The 25,278-nt window shown below is 44.2% G+C and overlaps 1 protein-coding gene and 1 long non-coding RNA gene across 2 annotated transcripts in view; both read right to left on the bottom strand.

Annotated features, from left to right (window-relative positions):
• LOC1279986 (protein tiptop) overlaps positions 1 to 25,278 on the bottom strand; it is a 175,856-nt gene that overhangs the window by 89,687 nt on the left and 60,891 nt on the right. The window lies entirely within an intron of this gene.
• LOC133393885 (uncharacterized) lies at positions 17,752 to 18,985 on the bottom strand. Its single transcript, XR_009766457.1, has 2 exons — positions 18,470 to 18,985; positions 17,752 to 18,385 (listed from the first exon to the last, which is right to left on the bottom strand). It is a non-coding gene; the product is annotated as an uncharacterized LOC133393885 (long non-coding RNA).

The following is a 25,278-nucleotide window of genomic DNA, read 5'->3' as shown; positions in this document are numbered from 1 at the left end:
TAAAAATATTTCAAGAGGTTGAAGGTTTTAAATGAATTTTTCAAAAATGTGTGTGGTTTTTGGGCAATCTATCCCTCACCTCCCACTAGTGGACCATTAATCTTGTCCAAGAAAGCGTGAAGTCATCAGGCGAGGGCTGTGAAAGTGAGAACTCTTCACTTGCTGTCGTACGGTACGGGAAATGTACATGAAAGGGGGGGCAAGAGAGAGGCAAGATATATTGGTACATGGTTAGCAATATTGAGGCAAAACCCGGTGACGATGCTGTCACGTCCGTTTGGCTTTGCCGAGATGCATTCCAGGATTGACAAATTGTGATTTACACCGCTGATCTCAGGGAGAGTGTGCACGTCATGCTCATGGGCAATACATGTACCCGAAGACACCACCGAACGGAAAAAAGTCTCAGCGCGGCCAATCTGCCAAGCAGGAGGTAGGTAGGTGTTTTATGGGTGATAAATAAACCATCGCGCGGCACTATACGGTTTATTCATCGTTCACATATTTTACATTATTTATAAACACAGCAGAAACACTCACTCACTCACTCGCAGCATTCTTTCATGTGACAAATTGATGGTCAAGCGTCGCGACATGATGGATGAGTGGACATTGCCGGGCGCTTTTCACACGAACGAATTACGCACCGAGACCGGGCTGGCTGGCTGGCTGATTGGTATGACATCATTGCGTCAATTGCGAAGGTGAGGTGGGATTTTTTTTTAAATTTAAACCCCCGAGTGATGATGATGATGAACTCCATCGTTTCCTTTGTTCTGTAGGAAAATCCGCTTGTTTTGCTGCCTTTCAATGTTTGTTTGGCGCAAGTAAACAGGATACTTAAGAGCTTTCAAAGGGAGCTTAAACTAGCAGCTGAATGCATCCATCACTGTGCTGCACTGTTAGAGGATGATGTAAAGATCCCGAAAATCCCCCTGTCCGTCCCGTCCCGGATGATATTTGAACGTATCCGATTGCAAACGCCCCTGCCAACGCAAAAGCGGGCAAGCACAAAATATGATGGACAGGACAATGACTGCAAAACTGCATCGCCGTAGCTTCAATCTTGATAGTAAAAGACCGTTGGCGAGAGGTGGATGGAAACGACGTCCGGGAGTCTTTCCATTAATCGCGTCGCGGAAATCGATTGCCATCTATCTGACCACACGGTGACACGGTTCGAATGGCACGGTTCCCTGCCGGTGTGTTACGGGAAAACACGGAATCGTCAATCACTCCAGTTGCGCTTATGATCACAGTTTTATCATCCTTTGCGAAGGAGAAATTCTTGCTTCTCTGTACGGGACGCCTTTTTTGTTGCTGTTCCCTCCAGGCCGCACCCAACACCGATTCGATTATAAGCAAAGAGCTCGGAAGTGTTGTGAGCCATGCCGCTAGGTTGAAAGACATTCACATCTTTATCTCAACCTCATGATACATCCAGCTTCTTCTCTGTGCTGCCCGTACGAGCCGCAGGATGATCCATCGATCTCGCCTCGTGCCATGATCCGTGTGACCCTTTCTTAAAGCTTCTTGGTGTGCTGCCTCAATGACAACGACGAAAAACGATGACGGCGACACTGGTGACGGCAACAAGTACAGCAACGGGCAGGCGGTGATTGTTGTCAATCGTCTTTTCGTCATTTTTATACCGTCCGCCTTCCACAAGGGAGAGAGATGGGAGACGTGGTTCTTTACCGTGCAGACCGAAAACCAAGAATGGCTCGAGGTGGGGGGCTATAAATACGTATGTTTCTTTCGGTGACTGATGAATGTTTCGTTCTAGACAAATTTGATTTATTGTCCCACCCTGGGGGCACGTTTGCAGCAGCAGCAGCAGTATTGCGGAATAGCGCAACCGTTCGTCCGTTCGTCCGCATGAAAGAAAGACGCCAAAACTATCGACCTAATTGAGCACAATTAATCACCGGTAGCCCCCGTGGTCGATGTAGAAGGCTTCCCTCCCCACCGAATGAATTGCGGAAGGATGGGAGGTGGAGGTTAACGCAGTGTGAAAATGTCGTCCCTGCAGACGTTCGGAACTAATCAACGCGTGTCACACTGGGGGGGTGGAAGTGATCGCCTGGAAACGGGGTGAAAGCATAGATTTTTCATGTTGCGCTCGGCACAACAGCAAACGTCAACCTCACCACGACGGCGCTACTCGTGCGAAGTGTGGCTAATTGACTTTCGATTCGAAACAGATTTGGGCAGAACAATTATTAGCTATTGTTCGGAGGAGGAGGAGGTGGACCTATTTTTAAGAAGCTGTTGATTCTTTTCTTGGTGATTTTTGCTCAGAAAAGTCATGAGAGTTGGTTTAAAAAGTTTTTAGTTTTTGCAAGTGACTTCCAAAATCTTCACGCCTTTCGCTGGGGCGCATACTCCATCAACCCCAAGAGCCTCAGCACAAGTACCAGCGTGAACTATCCAAGCCGGCTGGACACTGCCCCATGTAGGCGATATTGATTACAAGGCGCGAATCACACACACGAAGAGCTCATCGTCACACCGTCAGAAAGCGTCATTGTCATTCACGCTTCCAGCGAGCTTGATAGATGGCCCAACAGACAGCCAAAGTATCATCGAGCCCGAGTGGCCGAGCCTCAAGTGCCATACTGTCAGGCCAAACATTTCTCTATTACGGAGGAAGGTGGGACCGAGGGGGGGGGGGAGGGAGGGCACCCTCCATCAAATGGCCGAGAATGGTCGGTTGATGCGAAAGTGTGTAAAAGCCTGCAGACTTGCTGGTTGCTGGTTTGGCCATGGTTGTCAGAAGTGCTGGGAGTTCGCGTGATATCGCTGTTGCCGCTGCTGCTGCTGCTTGTGGTCCAGCGAAGCAGACGGTTTCGTCGGGCGGTCTATAACATTTGATTGATACTAATACGACTGAGAGTTATCTTGTCAATTATTCACAACCGGACAATATTTCATCCTCCCGAAGCGCGTGTGCGTGCGCGCGGTTGTGTTTTTCGTTGCGTGGGTAAGAGCGTACGTGTGGTGGAGGTGCACTTTGGCTAGAGGCTGTTTCTGTGTGTGTGTTGTGGTTTGCATTTGCTGCTAAATTTTCTCTGCAAATCGGCCTTTGTGGAGTACTTAGTGTCACAACTGGCTGGCTCGCTGGCTGGTCATCGGAGTGAGGCGCGTTAAGCTGTTTCCTGCTAGCACCACGCGCGAGACAAGCTATCAACAGCATGTCATCGTGAAATGGATTGGTTTGCATCAATAATTATAAACATCTGGGCAAATTTGCAGTCCATTTGAAGGTGTCAATTGAAAAAGTTGGAGTGTTTTTTTAAACTTTTCTGTTGTTTTTTTTTTAAGACAAATCTCGTTAGTCTCTATTCCATGGGGACGTTTCTGCTCTAGAACATTGGCATTCTAACAATAAAGGGACTATTGCAATTAGGTAAACTTATTAAGTAAGGCTCAGATACACTTAGATAATTACATTTTTCGGAACGATATGGATCTACTATCTACCATCCAGACAAGGATCAGAACAAATACTAAAGGAGTCTATCTATGTAGGCTTGGCTTTGACATTTTTAAACCATTTTTTTTTTACAAGAATTTAAGTGTTGTTGATATGTATAACAACTCTGCATACAATTCTACAGTTAAGTTCTAATTCAGTACTAATTACTTTTTTCAAGTTATCAAATTTCTACTTTAATTTATTATATGAGAGCATTTTAATATAATGAGCGTTTATCGATTATTATTCGATGATAAAAATCAAGCAAATGTCCTGAAGTAAAACAAAAAATAATTAGGGGAAATTCTAATTTGAATTTACTAGTTGCAGTTTGTAAAGTAAGAATTAGTTATAATCAGTTTTACAAAAATACACTACAATCTGATTCCGAGTTTCGCGGATCTCGACTTACGTGGATTCGGAGATACGTGGCTTTCTAAATTTGACATACCAAATGTCATATCAGTACAACTTCAAGAATTGTACAATGCAGTATAAATTGCATTTTTCCTAATAAATTTAATTCTCTTAAAGGCCAAAAATATCAGAATGTTCTACACGAGTTGTATCAAATAAATGATAATGTGTATAAAAGTACTAAATTGAATAAAAAATACTGAGTGATCAATTGTATTTGGCAGAAAACCGCGAAATTCGACTTACGCTGATATTAGAGTTACACGGATTCCTCGGGAACGCACAAACCGCGTATCGCGGGAGCAGACTGTTCATCAAAGAAGATATATTTCCTTAAATTAATATGTTTTATTATATTTTATCGCCATACTCTGATTATTTCATCGTTGAAAATTGGCAAAACTATGATAAAATTCATCAAACTATTTTAATTTCACACAATGTATAATATTTTGAATTAATTATTCAATTATCTATAGAGGAATGTATAAAACTTTTCATATTTAGTCTTATTCAATGGGTTTTTACAGGATTTAACGAAGAACTTCGTACTCACTTTTGCGATACCTTTAATTTACAGCATTAGGTACATTGATATTGTTTGGACCATTACTTGTTTATTGATTAAGCTACGGGGACTGCATTTTTTTGTGAATCCACTATGTATTGTTTAATATGATTACTTATTATATTTTTCAATAGATGATCATTTTCTTTACCACTTTTTTTTAAGAGACCTTGAAACCATTCATGGAAATATGACCCACAAAATACCGCCAATTGGCACACATCGGATCATACTCATCATCATCATTTCGAGATAGCCTTATCCCACCCCTTGGAAGATTGACGCCCGTGAGATGAGCCACGATGGCGCACACGTTTATGGATACGTGACACGATTAAGTGTGCCGGTGTAAATATCTCGCGTGTATGTCAATCGCGCCAACCAAACTCGAAATTCGGCACTGCTGTGAAGTGCGGTCCATCGATGTCAATCATGCACAAGCAACCGACCGTCCGGCCGACCGACCGACAGGTCACATCAGTTATCTACGAATGCAGCTTTCCTTTCGATAAGCTGCTGTCGTGTCGCGCTGGACGATTATTGCAATTTGAAACCTAGACAAGAAGAGATAGGACATGATCGAACTATGCTCGCAATCGAAGTGGGGCCTACCCAGTTTGGGTTTGGGCAGCTACATCCTGAAATGGTCAAAGCATTCGGGGCTTTTCTTTTTGTTTTGCAAACCGAAAATGACGCCGTCGTGAGGTGGCACGTCGGCCTCAAAAGCCACTGTCAAAAGTGGCAACAGGTACGTCGTGTATGAGATGAGACGAGCAGCGCTGCTCAACACGTTGTTTGACGGTGGATAGTAAATGCTCAATCACTCAGCAATTAAAATTATGTACTCAAAGCCACGAAGTGACGACGTAAGTGAAAGGAATAATGAGCGTACAATTACAATGTGTTACACGTCAGCGTTGAATGATGATTGAGATGCATGGATGGGTTTGAGCACGTGAAGCTGTGTAGAGGGGCTGAGATACGTGTTCCCCGTTTTGCCTCTATCATTGATATGCCTGAAGAAAGTGTGAACTGTTTCTTGAGGCCGCAATCATAAGTGACGCTCTGTACTCATATTTTTGGCTTCAAATTGCGATAGTACTAGTTGATGGCACGTTTGGCAAAATTTAATTGATTGCGCCAAGTATTTATTTCATCTCGCCAGACGCACAATTGACGGGCTTGTCCCCCATCAACGCAGCTCGCGATGTGGTCCAATCAAACCTGTGGCCCATCTCATCAGCAGACAGTGCGACAGAGCGAGGAGCAATGTAAATATAGCACAATGCAGAGGGCAGGGGAGTGCATCTCGGTCTAGCCGTCTAATGTTGCTCCCAAAGAGCAAATTGCCCACTGCCACTTCAACGGTTTCTTCGCACCTTTTGGCGTGCCACAATCCCCGAGGCAATAGCGAGCGCGCGCTTCACGCTCACTTTGTCCAGTCCAAACATTCTGACATGTTTACATCGCAGAGGAGAGCGCGTACGTCGCGGCCGCCGGAAATATCGTGCTTCGGAGGTGGTGGTGATGGTGGATGAGGATGGGTCCGTTCGTCCGTTCGTTGAGTGGGCAACGTGTTTGAGCAGGGCAAGCACAGCATCAGACAGACGAATGCTGCAGCAGCATCAATGCCTGCCCGACCACACACGATGCCCGCGCGCTGGTGGTCGAACGAGCGACAGAGTCAGCACGACGGTTCGTTCGACGCACAATTGGCATTGTGTCCTCAACACTTCATCACCCGTGGCGGTCCAAGCGATCCCGGCCGAACGTGTAAAGGTAACCGCGCGAAGACACACGGTCGGCGTTGCTTAATGCGCGGCCCGTTGCGCAGCGAGCACGTTGTTTGTAGTGTTATGCTTCATTGCCACCGTGAGGGCATCGAAGTAGCCGGTGCCGGTAGCTCTTTCTTTCTTTCTTTTTTTTTCTACAGCCAAACGGCCCAACAGTGGCTTTGTGATTCTCAAACTTCAAAAGGTGTTTTGAGAGTTAATCATTGCTGCTGATCGTTGTTCTGTAACGGAAACTCAATGCTTAATGCTATCAAAGGTCTCTTGCGTACATGAGCAAAGGAAAGAAAAATGAAATGGGAAAATGTAACAACAATGTTACCAGACGCCTGTGATGTCTGCACCTCGGCTGTTGATCCCGCCCCGCTTTCGTCGAATTAATTGTTGAATTCAATATTTGATTTACGTATTTATTTACATTTCCAGTGAAGAATAATTAGACTCTGCTGTTGTGCCTCAGCGCCTGCTGGTCGGTTCTTGTGCGAGTTTTGCGCGGAATGTTCGCTCTCAGTTGCTCGACCAAGACTCCCGGCTCCCCCAATAACTCATTCGATTCCGTAAACAAACAGGCCGAGATTTATGAGACTTCTTTTTAGGGATGAAACAATGAGCCACACGGGATCCAGTGGTCAGTCGCCGACGGGGCGCCTGATACTCTGTGTGTGTGTGTGCTGCAAGTGTTACGTGATCGAATTCAGCCTTGCAGGGGGCAGTAGTAGTACTGGCTGGCAATTGCTTCCATCACGATACAACAATTAGCTCATTTGGAATAATGTGATGTAAAGTGATGAGATAGCTGGAATTTTAGTTGTATGCTGAAAATTCGTACCCAATGGTATTATAACAACACTGATAAAGGGGCACTTAAGGATGATCGTGTGATGTAAATGCATGCTGTAACTATTAAGAAACATGTGCTCCGTTTTCATCGATAAGAAGATGAATTACTGTAGGAACTTTCGTAGCGATAAAATAATAGCGAACATGGGGCCAACTTTTCGGAACTGCATTTGACACACATACACACACAGCACAGAACAGCGCTGCTCACTCATAACTTCAGCAGCACGGGGGCAAAGGTAATTAATTAATGTTATTATTTATGGCTTAAGCGAACGTTTGACAGACGCTAGCATAAATTACGCAGGTAAGGTTGCTCGGCGCTCGTCCACTCGTCCACGGTTCCACGGTTGGCGTTGTTTTGTTGCACGGTTTCAATCGAAAAGGGTGATTGATTGTACGTAGGTAATGGTTGTGGTATGCTGTGTGTTAGTGTATGTGTATGTGTGTGTGTCTGTGTTCCAAAGGGCCAACGATACGGTGTGTTACTTAGTGCTCCGCAACATGCAATCGTCATTAATTCTGATGCCAAATGGGGTCCAATCGATTGCTGTTGCTGATGTGTTACCTTACAGCTAGTACAGCGAGTGATTTGCTAGCGAGATTTTATCAAAGATTTCGTTTGTTGTAAGCAGTTGTGATTGTTTTTAAAATCTTTCTACCAAAGAAATATAATTTATTATAAACTTTTAATTAAATGTACTATTTAATTGGACTGAAAGTGACATCCTTCACCAGTTTTGTTATGTATTCGAACTGTTGAAGATCCATGTTTAATGTATAACGTTTAATATATTGTTGCAATAAAGAATATTATCTTCTTTTTGAAGCAATAAGATTAATTGAAAAATTTGCAAATTAAGACAAAAATGTCAGAAAATAGACGTTTTTAAATTTGAAACATAATTTAAATTTTTTTCCATAAATTGATTATTACGATCTCCCTTTTCCCTCATTATTTAATTCACATTCGAAAAGGCAAAAATTTATCTTTTACTAAACATATTTTCGTTAAATTTTGTGGACTTTTATCATTAGATAGTGATATTAGTTTCTCACGACTCAATAACATGCCCGTCATGGGCTCAAGCTCAGAATGGACCGTCCTCCTGTAGCATGGATTGACTATCCGGCTACGTGGTAATGAATTAAGTCTCGAAAGCTTGTATTGGCCGGCAGGTCCGCGTAGGACGTTACGCCAAATAGAAGAAGAAGAAGAATTAGTTTTTCATGTTCTACAAAGAGATACATTAATTTTTACATTTTTGGAGCAATTATGAACTGTAAATTACTTTTGGCACAAAGCAGCTCCGTTTACAGTACCAATTTACTTTGCTTTCGACATTTAAAATTTTCGATCAATTTAAAATACATTATAAAAAAAACTTCAAGCATACGGTGAACAATTCTGGATGGAAACAATGTTGTTGAATATAAAATGAAAGTGATTGCTTGAGAAGTTTTAAAGTTGCGCTTTCCGTTAGTCCGATTAACGCTTTTACCAATATGTAAAGAAAAAAGACGTAAGACGTGATAATAATACTGCCCCACAGTTGTCACACAACTCACACGAAAGGTGTGACGAAAGGGAGTAAACAACACTATAAGATACGACAAAGCTTGTACAGCAACCAAAAAAAAAACACACACACACACACACAAACACACCACTTTTCATATCCAGTTCTCGAAAAGGCTCATAAATTTCTTTATAAGCCGACAATTATCGAGTACGTTGACCGCATTTCTAGCCCCGCGATTCCGGTGGAGTGCCTCGGTGCGCACGCCGAAACACAGTTATTCTCTCGAACAATCCGACCACCTTCCCTTTTGGGGGGCTTTCACAGCCACTTCACCGGGCAATGGCGGGCTCGATCAATCCACCGACCAAAGATGTCAACTCTCGTCAAAGCTAAGCTAGTTTCACTTTCTTCTTCGCTCGATCTTCCTCCTCTAAGTGGAGCCAAGTTGCCGGAGCATAACACAGCGTTGCGAGCCGGTGGACGGAACGGGAAACGGGAAATGTCATAAATATTTGTAACGCCGTTGTAAAATTTTATAACAATTTTATTTGTGCGAATCGGGTTCACCTTTCGGTCGTTCGCAGACTTCTTTATAACAAAAACCTGCGTGCGTCCCGGTGCTCGTTTTTCGCGTTATGCGCGGGACGCCTAATTAGCGGGAGTGAACGGTGAAAGATAAATTTACGACGCTTGAAATGAGGAGCAGAATCGCTTTTGAATATACCTGTTAAGGTCTTGGCGTGTCCCCGCGTCCGATGATGGCATTTATTTTTAAGAGTATTAAATTTATACTGCGCATCTCTATAAACATGCGAACTAAGGCGAACAATTAGAGCACACATACACACAAGCACAAACCCGGAGGAGTTAAAGCGGGCCAGCAAACGGCCCAACCGAACGGGAAACTCGTAATTAATTCATGAATTATTGTCAACTTTGCCTTGTCAATCGCACGCCCGTGATAAATCTCGGACTGCGGCAATGCTGTGCTTGTGGTGGCGCCCCGGGAAGAGCCTCCACCGTCTAATTAGTATTTTCAGCGTGTAAATCTTCCCGATTTTCAATTAGATTAATCACCAAAGGCCCAGCGGTAATCACGTAACTATGTCGAACAGCTTCATCGCTGCCGGTGCTGCCGCCCCCGGACCTGGGCCTGCTGGACATTGCAAAACCCCGTACCACGGGAAGCGACCGGTACCATCGGCGTCGTGGTCTTCGTCGTCGTCGTACAGCATCCGCTACCGGAATCAAATTGTCGTAGACCGTCGACCGGGCCGGTCGAAAGGCGGTCGCGCAGTGCGGGCGCATTCGGACAACGGATGCACGACCGGATCCGCAACACGGAAATCTTGCACTCAGACTCAATAAATTATCCAATGCACAATTTGAATGCAGCCTCTTGTGGGCCAGCTGCCCGGTTGGCCGTCCGTCCAGCCTTACCAATCGGGCGTCGATTTGATTTCGGTGCCGGACTTCATCGGGCGGATGTGTTTAGAGTAATTAAGTAGAAACGAATTGAACGCACTTACGGCGGATGATGGTTGCGATTGCTTTCACAGGTTGTGTGCACAGTGCTTGATTTCATACACACATTGAAAGGATGCGTCTTAGGGTAAGAGAAATGGCGTTGTGTTGTACATTGTTCCATTGGGCGGTATTGGCAAGCAGGAGGTACTTAAAACGACGATTTTTTTTCTTTGACGAATCAAAGAAAAGAACTGTTACAAAACCCACAATGATCCCCAGCGAAAAAGGCAATGGGCAGCCTATTGGCAACAGTTCAACAGCATCGTAAAATCAGCGTGATACTTTTCAAAAACCTGCCACACTGCATAAGTAATCTAGATTGTTGTGCGCCAATTGTATGCCGACCACGCTCGGCCGTGTCTCGTTCGTTCGTTACACACATCCCTGGGTGCCGAAACGACCCGTGCAATCACAGCCACACATGCTCGTATTTTGCTGGATTATTTGCATAATTAGCGAATTGATAATCGATTCCATTAATTCCGATTAGCCTTCGCAGTCGGGCGAGCAGTTTCTCCAACGGGCCATAATGTCGGGGCCGGGTTCGTCGTGGTTTGATTTCGTTACATCGCAACTCGGACCGGGCGTCGTCAAGGCATTAAGACGTTGTTGGATTGGATTGGACGGCAAATGTTAATGGAATGGTTGGTGATTTATTGAATTCACTTTGTTGACTACGAAAATATGATGAGATTTTGGTTCGGGGTTTTTTTTTTCTTCGGCATCATCATTGGGGCGAGATACAACTTGAAAAGGCACGCAAAGAAGATGTATTCGCTTCATTTAACACACACACACACACACAAGCACAGTCCAAGACACGGGCACGCCAAACGCACGATCAAAGGTGATCGTGAGTGGTAGCTCACCGGCGATGGTTGTTGTTGTTACGTTGCGCGTCTCCGCGAGAGCGAAGGGGAGAGCGAGGGAAGAAAGGTTTTAACAAATGTTGTGTTCAAAAATTCAAACCCCTACTGCCGGGGGTTCGTGTTTTTATTGCTGAAAAGCCCAAATTCATCCGACCTGATTCGATCGCTTTAAATTCGGGCAGCGTAAATCACGGTAACGATTATGATCCCAACCTTCCGGTTGATCCGGGGAGTTGCGGGAGACCGCGTTGATGCATATTTAGTTCGAAAACCCCTATCGAACCGAAATGGAGCGTATGGTAGCGATCGTTGAGTGAATATTCCACGGCAAATGGCAGCAAACGAACAACAACAAAAAAAGCAAAACATCTTGTCGCCCGGGCATAAAGATGAAGAGCAGTGGCGTAAATCTTTCCACTTGCCATTCGATGCTTCCGACGACAAAACGAAACCGTATCGATCTGTCTCGCGCCAAAGAGTGTTTTGGATGGCGATTCGCTCGCTGGTGACACGCTTGGGGTCGTTGGTGTCCGGTACGGCTTGGTTGGTCTGTTACGGTCCGTTACGGTCAGCTTTGGGGCGCGTCCGGCTCAGCGGGAAGCGTGGACGAAAATTAGCATTCGTTTATTAGTGCCTGCAATAGCCAGTCGACGGGACGGAGGTATCAATCCGGTGCGATCGGTGACAACGCAACACCTGGTTTTGTTTGTTTGTTTTTTTGTGTGTGCTTTAGCTGAAATTTTGTAACAAATATAAGGTTGTGAAAGTGCTTGTGTGACGATCGATCAAATGATTGCTGAATGATAGGGACTTTGTTTTTATTTAAAACATGTTTCCAGAACGTTATAAGAGCTTGGTTAGTTTATAAAATACAAAAGGCCACTTTCTTCTGACCGAACCGATCACCAGGACGAGAATGTTGGCTAATTACTGCTATTCAATTTGTAAATTGAACGTATCAGCACAGGATTCAACCACCGTGTTTTTCCATGTCCAAGTTCATGTCCATATGTCCATGATGATTCCATATGTTTGATCAGCTCCAAATAGCATTGTATTTAGTGTATTTGATTGCTGTTGGGCAAAAAGTCTCGATTTATCTCAATGCTGCTCTCCATTTAGTATATTCAAACATTGCCATTACTTCATTTTTTTGCTTGTTTTTTTTTATTTTCTTCTTCCTTTTTTCTTCCTTTACTCTCTAAGATTTCTCTTCTTCTCTCGTTCCCTTTTTTTGTTTTTTGCTTAGTATTTAAAAGGTATTACAACCAAGTTGATGATGTTCTGCGTTTAACAGATTTCGTGTGCAACATCAATTTTTAAAGTAACTGTCTGTAACTTGCTTTTCGGGATGATCTAGGAAGGAGTTAAACAAGGTCCAACATTTCGACCCTCTTTAATTGGCACTCAATTGATCTTACAGCAATGTTGTCTATAAAAATAGCTAATAATCATTGCAACTCGATGTACTTCGCAGTGTATCTGAAGGAACTAATCTGCTATTTCTGTATGATAATGTCTTAATGTTACATGGTTTTGCTGCTCTTCAAGCCTAGAAAGGATATGGAGATTTATCCCAAAATGTGAAATATACAGATAAAAAATAGATTCTTAAGAAAACTCTAAACCAACGCTCCGCTGAAACACGCAGTATTGTTAAACTACAATAATTATTGTTTTTATTCTATACCATGCGTCTCCACGGGAGGTTTGGGTAGTATCTTCCTAATTTGTGGATGCAACTCACAAACACATAAAACACTGTTTTTAATCATGCCTCTTTTTTCGAACACTTTGCTGCATGTGCCTAAAGTCCATTCATCAAACGCAATCATACGTCAATTAGGCACAACATCGCTTCCTCGAACCCAGCGATCGGCACAGGTCACCTTTTCCATTAAAATCGATTGGGTTAGGAAAGGGTAGAATGGTGAAACTTAAAAAAAAACGATAAAAAACGAACACTCTGGTTCTGATGCTGTAAATCATCCACACTTTTCCTTTCGACCTTGCTTTCTCCTCATTGCCATGCAACGGGGAGCAGTTTCGGGCGCTGCAATTTGCCTTCCAGCGAGCTTGTTCTTGCTCGAGGGAGAAACTGCTCACCGCAGGGAGGGATTCAAAATACCCGTCCAACTAACACCCACCTAAGACACACATACGTAGTGCACATTTATTAGGTTTTGTGCCAACATTGTGAATAACATCCCACTTACCACCGGGGAGGGAAGACCGTGGAGTTGAAAGGTACGGTAATGCTGTTTTCCGTCGATTTACCTCACGAATGGAGTTCAGAAAAGGAAGCGCAATGGAAGATGAAACCCGTATGACCATTGATGGCCACCGTCGGAACTGCTCAATCAATAGTCAACGGGATTGAATGTTGGCGAGGGTGATGGTTTAGGCAAACGAATGATTAAGGGGAGAGTCGCATGAATGAACCGCGAGTGGGAGAAATGGCTTCTTCAGTGTTTGTTCACTCAATGAATAATGTATCGATGACCTTAAATACTCCATAAACAGCCATTTTTTTACTTTATTTTACTTAAAAAACGAACCAAGTTGTACTTCACAACCCAGCTCTAACGATTTCGTTGCACCAAAATACTTCTCCAAAAGCATTTGCACAATCATTATGCTAATGCAAACAATCCGCCACCAAGCGGCTGCTCATTTGCATTTTCTTCCAACCGGCAGACGTCGGACTTGTTGAAAAGCGTTCAAATGCAACGGTTTGACGATGATTGATTCCAGTATGCGCTCAAGTTCCCCGCTCAGCAAACCCACTGCTGAGCGTAATCTTCTATAACCTCCCCTAATAAGGCGAACACGGACACTGGGGCTTCGGGGTACGGTATGAGTTCAGATTCGTTGGGTTTGAGTGTGCCTATTCTCTAGCAGCTGTAAAACGTTGCGATTCATCGTCAGACACCTTCTTCACCACACCTCCAAGACACCTCCTCTTCACAGCACAGAACAGCACAACAGCACGGTAGCGGTGTAGCGAAGGTGTGAAGAAAGTGACACTGCACTGTAGTACTACCATCTTCATGCGGGTTTGGCGCGCGCGTGTCGACAGGGCTCCATCATGAACGTCAAAATTAGAAAATTTATCCTTTGCACAAATTGTTATTTATTGTTTCAGCATGTGCAGCACCGGGTCGGTACGGTTTTTGGGACGGTGTTCGGGCAGGGAAGGACTGTTCGCAGACAGAGTTATGCTTCCTCGGGTGGCAAGTTTTGTGGGGTGGAAAATTAAAACCAAAACCCTCTACGACCATGGTTGATGGCAAAACGGTGGCGTACAGGGTGGTAGTAAAACAGTTTCACAGTGCTAACAATATCTTCTACCGCTCTCCGTTCTTCTCGCGCGGTTGTGAGCGCTTGTATCAAATGGTACCTGGATTGGTACACGTCCCCTTTTGTAATCGAGCCCGCCACCGTTTGCGTGTTCGGCTGTAGTTTATTTTCGCTTACCAAACCCGTTACTCACTTGCAAATCATCGTGCAGAGGGTTTGCATTGGGAAGGAATTGGAAGAGGTTTCTTCGTCTCAGCCATTCCCTGTTGACTGCCGTTTGGCGAGATGTGGCGACGGTGACGCTTTATGGAGAGGGCCAGGGCGTAGTGATTTAGGTGGCGCATGCAATCGACCCCGTTTTGCATGGTGGCACTTTAACAGGAGCCGGCAAACAGCTCGGTAATAGTAACGAGTGATAAGAGGTTAATTCGAATGATGAATACATTAGACGACACGGCGGGTGCCTTTAATTGGGGCCAGTTTTAAGTTGATCAATGCTTTGAATGCGTCACCCAAAAAGGGGTCCCGCAAAATGGGATTGCAAAGAAACAAAAGAAACGGCTGCCAACAAAGGTCACACAGCAACTGGAAGCGAAGACTCGCACACAACTCAGGCAAGGGCCATGACGTGTGACAAGTGAACTCGGAAAGGATTAGCATTGCACATGACGAGGGGGGGGGGGGAGCAGGAACTGAGACAAATGTCACATTGTGAGTGGGCCGGAACTGTTTCACCAACCTGGTAAAGCGTGTTAATAGAAGGCAGAAAAGGAAACCCCGGGCTCGGGCTCTGGGGTTTGTACACCGAGACAGACACGAAGGATACTGATTGGAACTGCAGTTGGTAGTAAATAATTGTAACTCAATTTGAATACCACCATTGCTTTCATTGCAGCTTGACAGTGCCAGTGAATGCAAATGCACACACGCCTTTCGGAGAAGATGGTTGGCCGACACTGATGGTCAAGACACTGGAGAAGAAGAACACAAACTCCCCGTTTTGCAGGAGGTTGAAGAAGTGGTTGATGCTTTCCCAACTAACCAATCCAACAGGACGTTCCTAAAGGAGAAAGAAAACGGGGAAACAACGTAGTTGTGCATGCAAACCGGGTACGTCGTGATGTAAGCTATCAAACCTCAGTGGCAGCCATGCAGCTACTGCCTGCTGTATGCTGTATGCGAACGAACTCTCGAACGCACTACACGGTACGGCAGGTTAGTGCATCCGGCCCGCTCCAAAAAACCAACCGTTCCGACCCCAAAAGCCGTTCGGTTTTGGCTTGACAATTGACAGAATGCTGAATTATAGAGCTTAGAAGATGGACCTCCGAGGGGGGCGATACGATCTACTCTCTGCCGCACGCCAATCGAATGCATCTGCAATGCACCAACTCCGTCCGACCGATTCAATTGACCAATTCCGGCAATTCATCCGATCATCCTCACGCGTCTCAATCAAAGTAAGACATCCCAATTTACCTCAAAGTGGTCGTTTGATGGATTTTCCAGTGGGGCCTTTCTTGTCTTGTGTCGCCGGACGGACGGACGGACGGACGACGAAAGACAAACATCAACGTCACACATTAAGGAAACGGGGTGGTGAGGAGAAAAGTTCGCAGGAGTGTGTCACCGGACTAAAGCGAACGAAAAATTGCCAAGCCAAGCGAAATGTGTCTCCCGTTGACATGCGACCGCCATGAATCTGTGTCCGTGTCACCCTCGTCCTTGCAGGCCCGGCTCCAAGAGAGGGGCACTGGAGCGGGAACAGGAATTGCATGGTACCAACTTTCGGTGACGGTGACAATTAGGACCGTGGTTCTCCTGGTGTCTCGTACGAAAAAGGAAGCAACATACACATACACACGCACACATACACACGGAGAGGTGGAATCTGATAAAAACGGCCGCTTTCGCATGCAGTTGCGTTGTATGACGGTGCTGCAGGAGGAGGAGGAGAAGGAGGAGGCTAAAATCAGGCCGGAAAGCTGACAGGTAAAGTGGTCAGCAAGTGACGGGGACGACATGCAGACGCAATCTGTCGTACGGATTGCAAATGTGCGTGTATTTGAGGAAAGCATCGGAGTCAACAGTGCGCAAATACAAAGCATCAGGATCGATTGATTAATAGAGAGAGAAAGAGAGAGGTTTGATGATAGATAGTAACCAGTTGAAAAAGGCACATCTTCGTCTTGATGTTAATTTGGTGGTATTAGTTAATATTGAAGCAAGGAAACATTTATTAGATTGGTCAGTTTTTTACAACTGAGTACAAATACTAAATGTAAATATAATTGAAAAATGGTAAAAACTAAAACTTCTCATTTTTAAGTTTGATTATTGTCTTACCTTGGATTAGTTTGACCTTGGAAAGGAAAAACAAAGCGAGAAAATTTACCGAAACAGTTTTGAAAAGGCTTATAATTTAACAACAAATTCCTATTTTTGTTTAACTGTTTTTTTTTTACGAATTTTTGTGACCTATAGGTTTAGATTTTTTAATGATTTGATTTGATTTGGTTTTGTTGTTTTTAAAAAGAAATAACGTTCAATTTGAAAAAAATACATCGAAGCTTACTTTGATCATCACAACTAAAAACTGTCAAAAGATGAATCATTCCCGGATGACAATTTCAGCACGGAAAATCGGGTTGACATTTGATGCAAGTCGCTTTCCGTTCCGCTTTTCAGACGAAAGCGATCTCACTATGAGCAGTGTGATGTGAGAAAAAAGGAAGGGGAAAATCAGTGCAATCATCGTCATGGTAGTCATGGCGCAAAAAAGGTATTCCCCTCTTTCACTTTTTCCACCGTTACATCCCTAGTACACTCTGACTCTTCCTTTCTATTCAGTTCATCTGTTGACTTGTTGTACTGCCGTGGTTGGATTTGATCCACAGTACATCAAGTCAGAACAGCTCAATTAAACTTGTAAACCATTGAAGGCTTCGAAATCTTGGACGTTTAAAGGGCACCAGTAGACGAATCGAATCTTGAAGCAGAAATAGATCCAAGCACAAGTGAAAATATTGACGATGATATCGTGTAGCCTTTGATGATTTCTAGGTGTTCAAGAAACAACAAGGGATGATGAAGAGTAAACGATGGAGAGTGCAAGTAATGAATTTTGTTTTCGTTAATTGTGAAAACTAAATTTGATTCTTTTTTAATGGTAGCTGCTGATTTAGGATCCAGGCTAGACAAATAAAAAGGATTTGGAGAAAATTTGTGAAAACAGAATGTATAAATCCTCCAAGTGCAAATAATGACTGAAGCAATTCCAATGTGACTAGCAGTGGAAAAGGAGTGTACGCTCTCTAAGCAGGGATGAATTTGCAAAGGACGGAGGATGTAAGAACACTGCAAAACAGCACATGTTATGTACATGTGGCCAGCCGGCTCTGTCACTCAATTTACACTACAAACCATTAAAAGCACGTGATTTTATTTAGTTTTTATAGGGTTATTTGCCGGGTGTTTTTTTTTCAAGTTTATTAGGCAGGCCTTCAGGTTTTAGGCCTTTCTGTGATTCATAGGAATGTTTTAGAATTATGCATGCAGGTCAGAACTACAAAATACATTACGAATCAATACAATTATACTATTTTTTAAGTAATTGATTAGATGTGTATTTCCCTCAGTTTTAATGTGTTCCATCGAATTCAGTTGTTTAAGTGTCGAACATCTGTGTCGGCCAGGGGCCCCAAAAAAGGCACCTACGACTCGCTCACAAGTAAAATTGTTACTCAATCCTTCTCTGGTTAGGACATTTAATACAATCCCCTGCTAGACGCTTCAATCAAGCCTCTACTTTCGTGTGACCGCTTAGGGCCTCCACTCGTCTTAATCCGCCATTGCTAACAATCAAAAATATCCAAAACATGGCCTTTCATGTTATATTAGATGGCTTTTGTGGACCATTATTTTCCGTTTTAAATTCGACTCGATGCGAATCATCTCTAGGTATTTTCAATCCATGTAATATTGCTCTTGATTTTCAACGTTAACGGTTAATGGCCATCACACAACCGGGTATCTTCTTCATCGTCAAACGCTGCTTCATTTTTTATTGATGCCTGTGATGGAGAAAGAATCACCCTCTGCAATTTAAAAACTTTTTTATATTGACAACAGCACTTTGTTGGGTATTTTACACTTACCTAGCGACAGTACTTGAATGATTGTCCCGGGAAGTTGTTCATCATCTTCCCACACATGATTTTACGTTTCCTTCAACGAACCGTGCGTCATGTGAAGTATTTCACTATATTTTAACTGATTTGGGATATTTGATATGTTCTTTCAACAAAAGAATTGAGAAATGTAGCCCGCGGTCAATTATTGCACGTTTTACAAATGCAAACAATTCGTTAATGATCCAATGTTCTCCTCAAACCACAACACAATGGCGGCTCGATGTGGAGAAGATATGTTTACTCACTCCAAAATCCGACCTCATCATGATTTCATCATGTGAGCTGCTGTTGCTTGATCATCTCATTAGAGCAATCATCGGCGATAGATTTGCTCACCATACAAACAAAATCATCTCGCCTCAGCGAGGGGAAAAAACAAGCATGCTCAGTACGCAGGAAGAAACGATGATAGCCTCTCAGTATGGATTGAAGCTGCTGTCATTGAGCTCGCCATAGTGAGAGCAGGCTGGATTGTCATTTGGGATTCTGTCGAATTCAAAATATTTGCTATAGAAAATCTAGTCAAAACAAATAAGTTGGAGTTAAAACCACTAAACAAGTTAATGATTGACTTTTAGATAATTACAACTGAAAACTGTCATAAAATGAATCATTCTGTCGAATTCAAAATATTTGCAGTACAAAATTCAGTGAAAACAAATAAGTTTAAATTAAAACCACTAAACACGTTAATGATTAATGACATTTTACAACAAACGATGAGTGGAAAACTATTCACACAGCTCATCAGCTCACGCTCACAACTCACGGTAACGATGCATGGAAATGATTGCTGCTGCTACTTTTATTTTCATTTCACCTGCTACCCCACATACGTGGGCTAAGGTTGGTATGGTGCGAGCGCACTGCTACATGGTTGACCTAGCGAGCCGGCCCAATGGTGCACATGGTGGTGGTTGCACAATTTCACAATTTTCCCTTCATCCACCCAGATAGTTTGGCCGTGTGGTCAGTGTGTGCAAAAAAAAAGGGAAAGCAAGAAGAGCTGAAGCTGAGTACTCGCCAACCAGCCGGCCAGCCAGCCGGACGGACGAACGGACGGGACCGTTAGAAGCAAACAATCTGTCACAGTCCATCTGCTTAGTAAGGTGATTTGCTGCCGCATGAGGATAATCCGTCTCGTCAGTATTACCATAATGTGACACAGTGCTTTCTTCCTTGCCACGGCCACAGTGCAACGGGAGGGTAATGCCACGGCCACTGACGGATGGCCACCGACTAGCCATGCTAGCAGTTTACTAATGAAGCAGTTAAACAGGATCCCGGTTGGATGTTTTCTGGAACGCGATATTGGAATGTTGTTTTTAGCAGGAAAAATTGAACATATTTTCAATGAATAAGTTGCATTTTCGGCTACACAATGCTACACAATCTCATCCAAAACACATTCAATTAAAGCAAAGCATCACGTCGCAGCAAAGGCTCAAAATTAAGAAATAATTTATCGAAACACACAACACACAATACACATACTCGTGAAAGCAGCACCATGCGAGCATATGAGCATTACAATTTTATCACTCACATATTTCATCCTCCCAGTGGGTGTGAATGGCGATGGTTTGTGTGCGATAAAAACGCTGCAAAATTAAGTTTAATGGTTACACTCCGCTCTCACCGCTGGTTCTGGGGGTATTTTTTTTTTTTTTGGAGGTAACGATCAACGGGCTCAAGAATCAAGCACCAAAACGCGGAAAGAAGGAGTCAACCGAGAGGCACACACGAGAGGCGCAACATACAGCGTCTGTGTGGGATGTGAAGAAAAACAAAACATGCACCAAAGCACAAACACACACACATGCAGGTACACACAGCTTCAAGAGTTGCATAAATCACGCAAGAATATTATAAATTTTAGGCCCCATCCGACAGAACCACCTGCGGGGCGCCCGGTATGTTGCTAAATAAAGTTTAAGTATTATTATTATTATGACGCCGGGGCCGAACGATGCGCCCCGCGTGTGTAGCATGTGCAGTATGCAGTTTTACGTGTTTTTTTGTTGTGGGAGTCAATTTTGATGAAGCAGGTTTAAACTGTTGGTTGGTGAGCATTAATTTTGGAAAGGAAATTGATACATGCGCACAACATTTTAGAGCTTGTTTAAGTTAGGGAGCGAGTAACTCGTTTGTAGCCCGTGACGCATCGAACTGTCCATCAGTCCACAAAAAGGATTAGCAGCATCTTGGCACTGGCCTGCTGGCTGTTGATGCTTTCTTTACTCAATTTTAGTTCAATCAATATCAGAAATTCTTCAATACAGGCACTTCCTTCCCCATCATCCTGGCAGTGTTGGAACCTGCCCCCCCAAAACACATCACCGTTGGCGGCCGTGGCGTCGTCTATTTTTCTTCTCCGCTAAGCGTCTTAGATCCATCATGCATGGCACGGTGCTCGATGGCAGGAAAGGAAAAGCAAGTTGCTAGCAAGACGAAAGTATCAATCACTGTCATTTGCATGAAACGCACCACTGCACTAGGTTGTGCGATCGAATGCGGCACCGCACCGAAAACATCCATCTCTCAGTCCACGAACCGAACGACGGGCGCAGCAGCAGCCCGGTTTTGGAGAATTGGCGGGCAGGGATTGGAAATTGCATCGCCGTTCCCATTTCTAATAAATCTTCAAATAGCACAAGACACACACAACTCTTCACTCATCTTCCATCACCGGGTCTGCGGGCTTGGGGTCAGTTTCCTCCCGGGGCCGTTGCTCGTCGCCGTCGTCGTCGTCGTCGCAAGGCGTCAGGGGCAGGAAGCATTTGTGCGAAATGTGGAAGATTTTCCGTACCGCTGAAGACCATCGGTAGCAAATTTTTCTTGCCTTGGCTCTCGGCTCCTTCATTCTCCCCTCCCTTCCCGAGAGAGTCGTTGCAAGCGTTTTCCGTACGACTCGGTCTAGACGCCATGAGAAGCTGGTTGGGCTGGGACGCGGGCTGGCTGTCCTTTAGCCAACAAGAAACGTCCGGCATGGCAGCAGACGGTTTTGATTGAAAGCTAAGGGATTTCACAATCAATTCACACTGCAACGATGACGGTCGTCTGGCGTCGAATCAAGACAATTTTCTTGACGTTCTACGTCCCCGGACCGAGGGTACCTCGGAGTGCCCGGGGGGTTGTCGTTTCGTGTCCGCCGGTCCGTCCGTCTGTCCGTGCAGATGGTCAGTTGCGCTCGGTGCAGCATTCGTTTCTGACGTAACTGCTGCTGCTGCTGCTGCTGCTGGTACTGCATGGACGTTCGTAATTGGAATTATGTCTCCAAACGTTTGCGAGGGACTTTGGTCCACATGAAATTGACACATCTCTTATGCATATGTTGGATGGGATCTCAACCTACTTACTACCGCGTACCGGCCACACCACACTTCCACCACACCCTTCGACGATTGGTTGAGACAGTGTTGGTTGAGATTCGACGAATAGTTGTAGGTTGAGTGTGTGGAATATTCGCCCGCTGGGGGGTGTTTGAGGAAAGATTGATTATCCGACGGACTTCGGGGTTTTTTTTTCGGCTGAGAAGCAGAAGCTTGGAAGCAGTCAATTTCAGTGGCAAAGAAACATGTATGTATGATTAGTTTGTCAATCAGAAATATGACACTATAATTAAGCGAACACATCAACCGGTTTGAATCTAGGTAAGAATTGGCTTCAGAGTGGTGAATTTCATCGATTTGTTCAACCAAATATGGTGAAAAAGGATCGGTTGAATTGAATTGAGTTTGTGCAGCGATTGAAGTACTTAGAGAATAAAAACATGCCTCAAACCTTTTTGTTCAAGTTGCAGACATCTTCTTTTAAGTGAAGTTGCTTAGCACCAGCATACACCTTGATAGTGTTTGGAGCATTTTTTTATCTTCCAACAACACCTTCAACACTGTCACTGTTGTCATTGGTTTGCGTTCTCCACGAGAACTAACGTTGTACGGTTGTGTTGTTCTTGCAAAACCACATCGATATCCTAACCCACCGGACCCAGCTCTCCTGATCCTTTCCCTTCCCGAGCAAGAATACCTAATATTCTAGGGCTTTGGCTCATCCACCCTCTCCAAATCCCCACCTCCGCTCCGATGAGCGGATTAAGCGAGGGCTGTTTTGAGAGCGGGCTCAGTATTGTTATCCTTTCGGACGGAATTTCGGAACCGGATTCCCAAGGGTGTGATATTGCTTTAGTCCGGCGCGGCGTGTCCTTAGAGTCTATAACTCAAATCCAGACAACGGAAACTCGGGCCAACAAAATCCCTGTCCCTGTGTGCTTGGCGCTTGTGCTCGGGACTGGTGTCTGGGTAGCAGGAACGGGAGCAATGGGAGGAACGGTGGAAACACAAAAAACGGGTGGAAAAGCACGATCAGACAGCAGACGAACAGGCACCGTTGCACATAGCAGAGTTGGAAATGCAGATGAATGACCAATCGTTTGAAGATGTTAAAGGACCGGACCAACGAACTTTCGGCAAAGACGGCGGGGGCCCAGTGTCACACGTACGAACGAATCACCGAATTTTCGATCAAACATAATGAAACGGCCGCTGTGATCGTGCGACCGGGAGTGGCCCGGTGAGAGCAAAACGAATTTAACCTAGCAGACAGCAGAATTATACCGAAAACTTTTGACGTGTTTAAAATAATGGAAAACGAAAGGAAATTAGATTTTGATTGGTTTTGTGAAGTGGTGCACATCGTGAAGGGGGTTGAATGGAGCTGGGGCAATTAATGCTTTTTGGTGCTTTAATTTTGGAGTTATTTAGTGTTTTCTTGGAATGTTTGAAGAGATTTGCAGAATAATGGAAAATGTATGTAGCTGTTGGGACATTTAAGCTCGGGTTACAGTTCGAGTGAAAGTAAACGTGAAATTACACTCAGTTAATCAGAATATGTCATCAGAGTGTTCTATATTTTATAGGAATATCTTAAGATTGGTACTAAATTGGACAATCAATAACTCTCATTTAAGAGATATATGTGATATAAATAGTATACCAGTCATCAATTGTTTTCTCCCATACTTTCAAACAAAAATTACCCATCAAAACAATAAAACTGTATTAAAATATGTTAAAATAAGTGGTGGCAGGATTTTGGTTGACAAGTGACATGTAAAGTTTGGAAAATTAATGTGTTTGATGCTTCAATTTAGGAATCCACTCATGATTGGCAAATAATTTGGGAGAGTTTTGTGAATTGGAAAAATAGTGAATGTGACACATTAACTTTCCACGTACAATTTGTACTCTCACAAACGCTTCCAATCAAAATATTCTTTCAAAAAACTGTTATAGGAACATTTCATGAGTTTTAAAGTTCAGAAGACTCTCGAGATGTGAATCCTGAGTCAAATTACGGCGATTCGCTGATACGATGATTTGGATTTAGACAGTTAAAAGTTGTCATTGGTAGTGTTAGTCACTATTCAAACTTGAATTTTTGTATAGTGTCTTTTGTAGTAATGAAAATAATACCTTATGATTCTTTTTTTTTAAATCAAAATACACAATATCTTAGATTTGAACTCTTCAACTTCGTTTATAAACTATATATTGGCAAATGTAATGTAAAAATGACATCTAATTCCTCCCTCAAGAGCACTCTAATAAATAAACTATCCTCATTCTACAGAAAACAACCCCTCCAAACACTAAAAAAGAGTTAAAAACGTCATAACACACTAATTACATATTTGCTCTACCGCAAGGCATGTAGAGTCCCACCCCCGTGCTCTGCTGCGGCATATGTCACACCAAATTTGCATACCATCAAACGTATGATGTGTCACTGGCGAAACGGAACAGCGGCCGAAAGCCGAGCGCAGAGTTTTGTCTTACCCGCGCCCTTGATGAACGATGTCAAGTCAATGTTTAGCACTTGTTTTGAACTTTTCACCGAAAACTCGCCTGCCACTGTCACTCGGTCGCGAACGAGCGGTCGGCGCTCCGCTTTCAACCGGTTACACTTCACTGCATCATCGTGATCATTATCACCAACGTGATGTGCGCTGGTACGATGGGAGAGAAGGCCCACACTCCACACTGTTCAAGAAACCACCGCTCACTGTCAGCCAGATTCTCCTGTGGCGGATTCCCCCTCTACCCGTTTGCGAAGGGCACAGTTGCAGTCAATTTTCGGTTTGCAAACTTCGACCAGCAACTCCACTCGGTTGCTGTGTGTGTGTGCACCAGCGCGCGCCTCCTTTGATGCATCTCGTCACCGTCAACGGGAGTACACATCAGTCCGTCAGTCCGACGACACACAGGCACACTGGGTCGCGATGTTGGTCTTCGGTACGAGCTCGTTTAGCGGTGGGACAGAAGATAGATTACGACTGCAGTGCCGGTTGCCATGTCAAGCCACGGCTGCAACTTCATCCTTAAGACACTCCGACGGTGAAGAACTGCTGACAGGTGTTCCAATCCGGTGTACAGACCGGGCCGGATCGGGATGGGATGGAGCGAAAAGGGATGTAGCACGATGCAGCCACTGTTAGGCGATCCGTATCATTTTCTACTTACCTTTTACGCCGGCAATTTGTAAGCCTGGCGTTGGGTACTGTTGGACCGAGCTGATGGGTCGCGACAGAGCGCAAATGTCGCGCTTGTGCGCTACACGGCCTGCTCTCGTGGGGCGTTCACCACGTCAACAGATTTTGGGGAGCCGGAGGGTTTGCGATGCATATAGGGAGCGTTTGATGATCGAAAAAGGACATAACATTGAGTGTGAAGGGAATATTTTTGATTGCAAAAACGTTCAATGCTCCTTCATCG

Source organism: Anopheles gambiae, chromosome 3 (assembly GCF_943734735.2).
Source record: "Anopheles gambiae chromosome 3, idAnoGambNW_F1_1, whole genome shotgun sequence".
Taxonomy (NCBI): Eukaryota; Metazoa; Arthropoda; class Insecta; order Diptera; family Culicidae; genus Anopheles; species Anopheles gambiae.
Note: the sequence above shows the minus strand (reverse complement) of the source record. Positions and strands in the feature narration are given on the sequence as shown.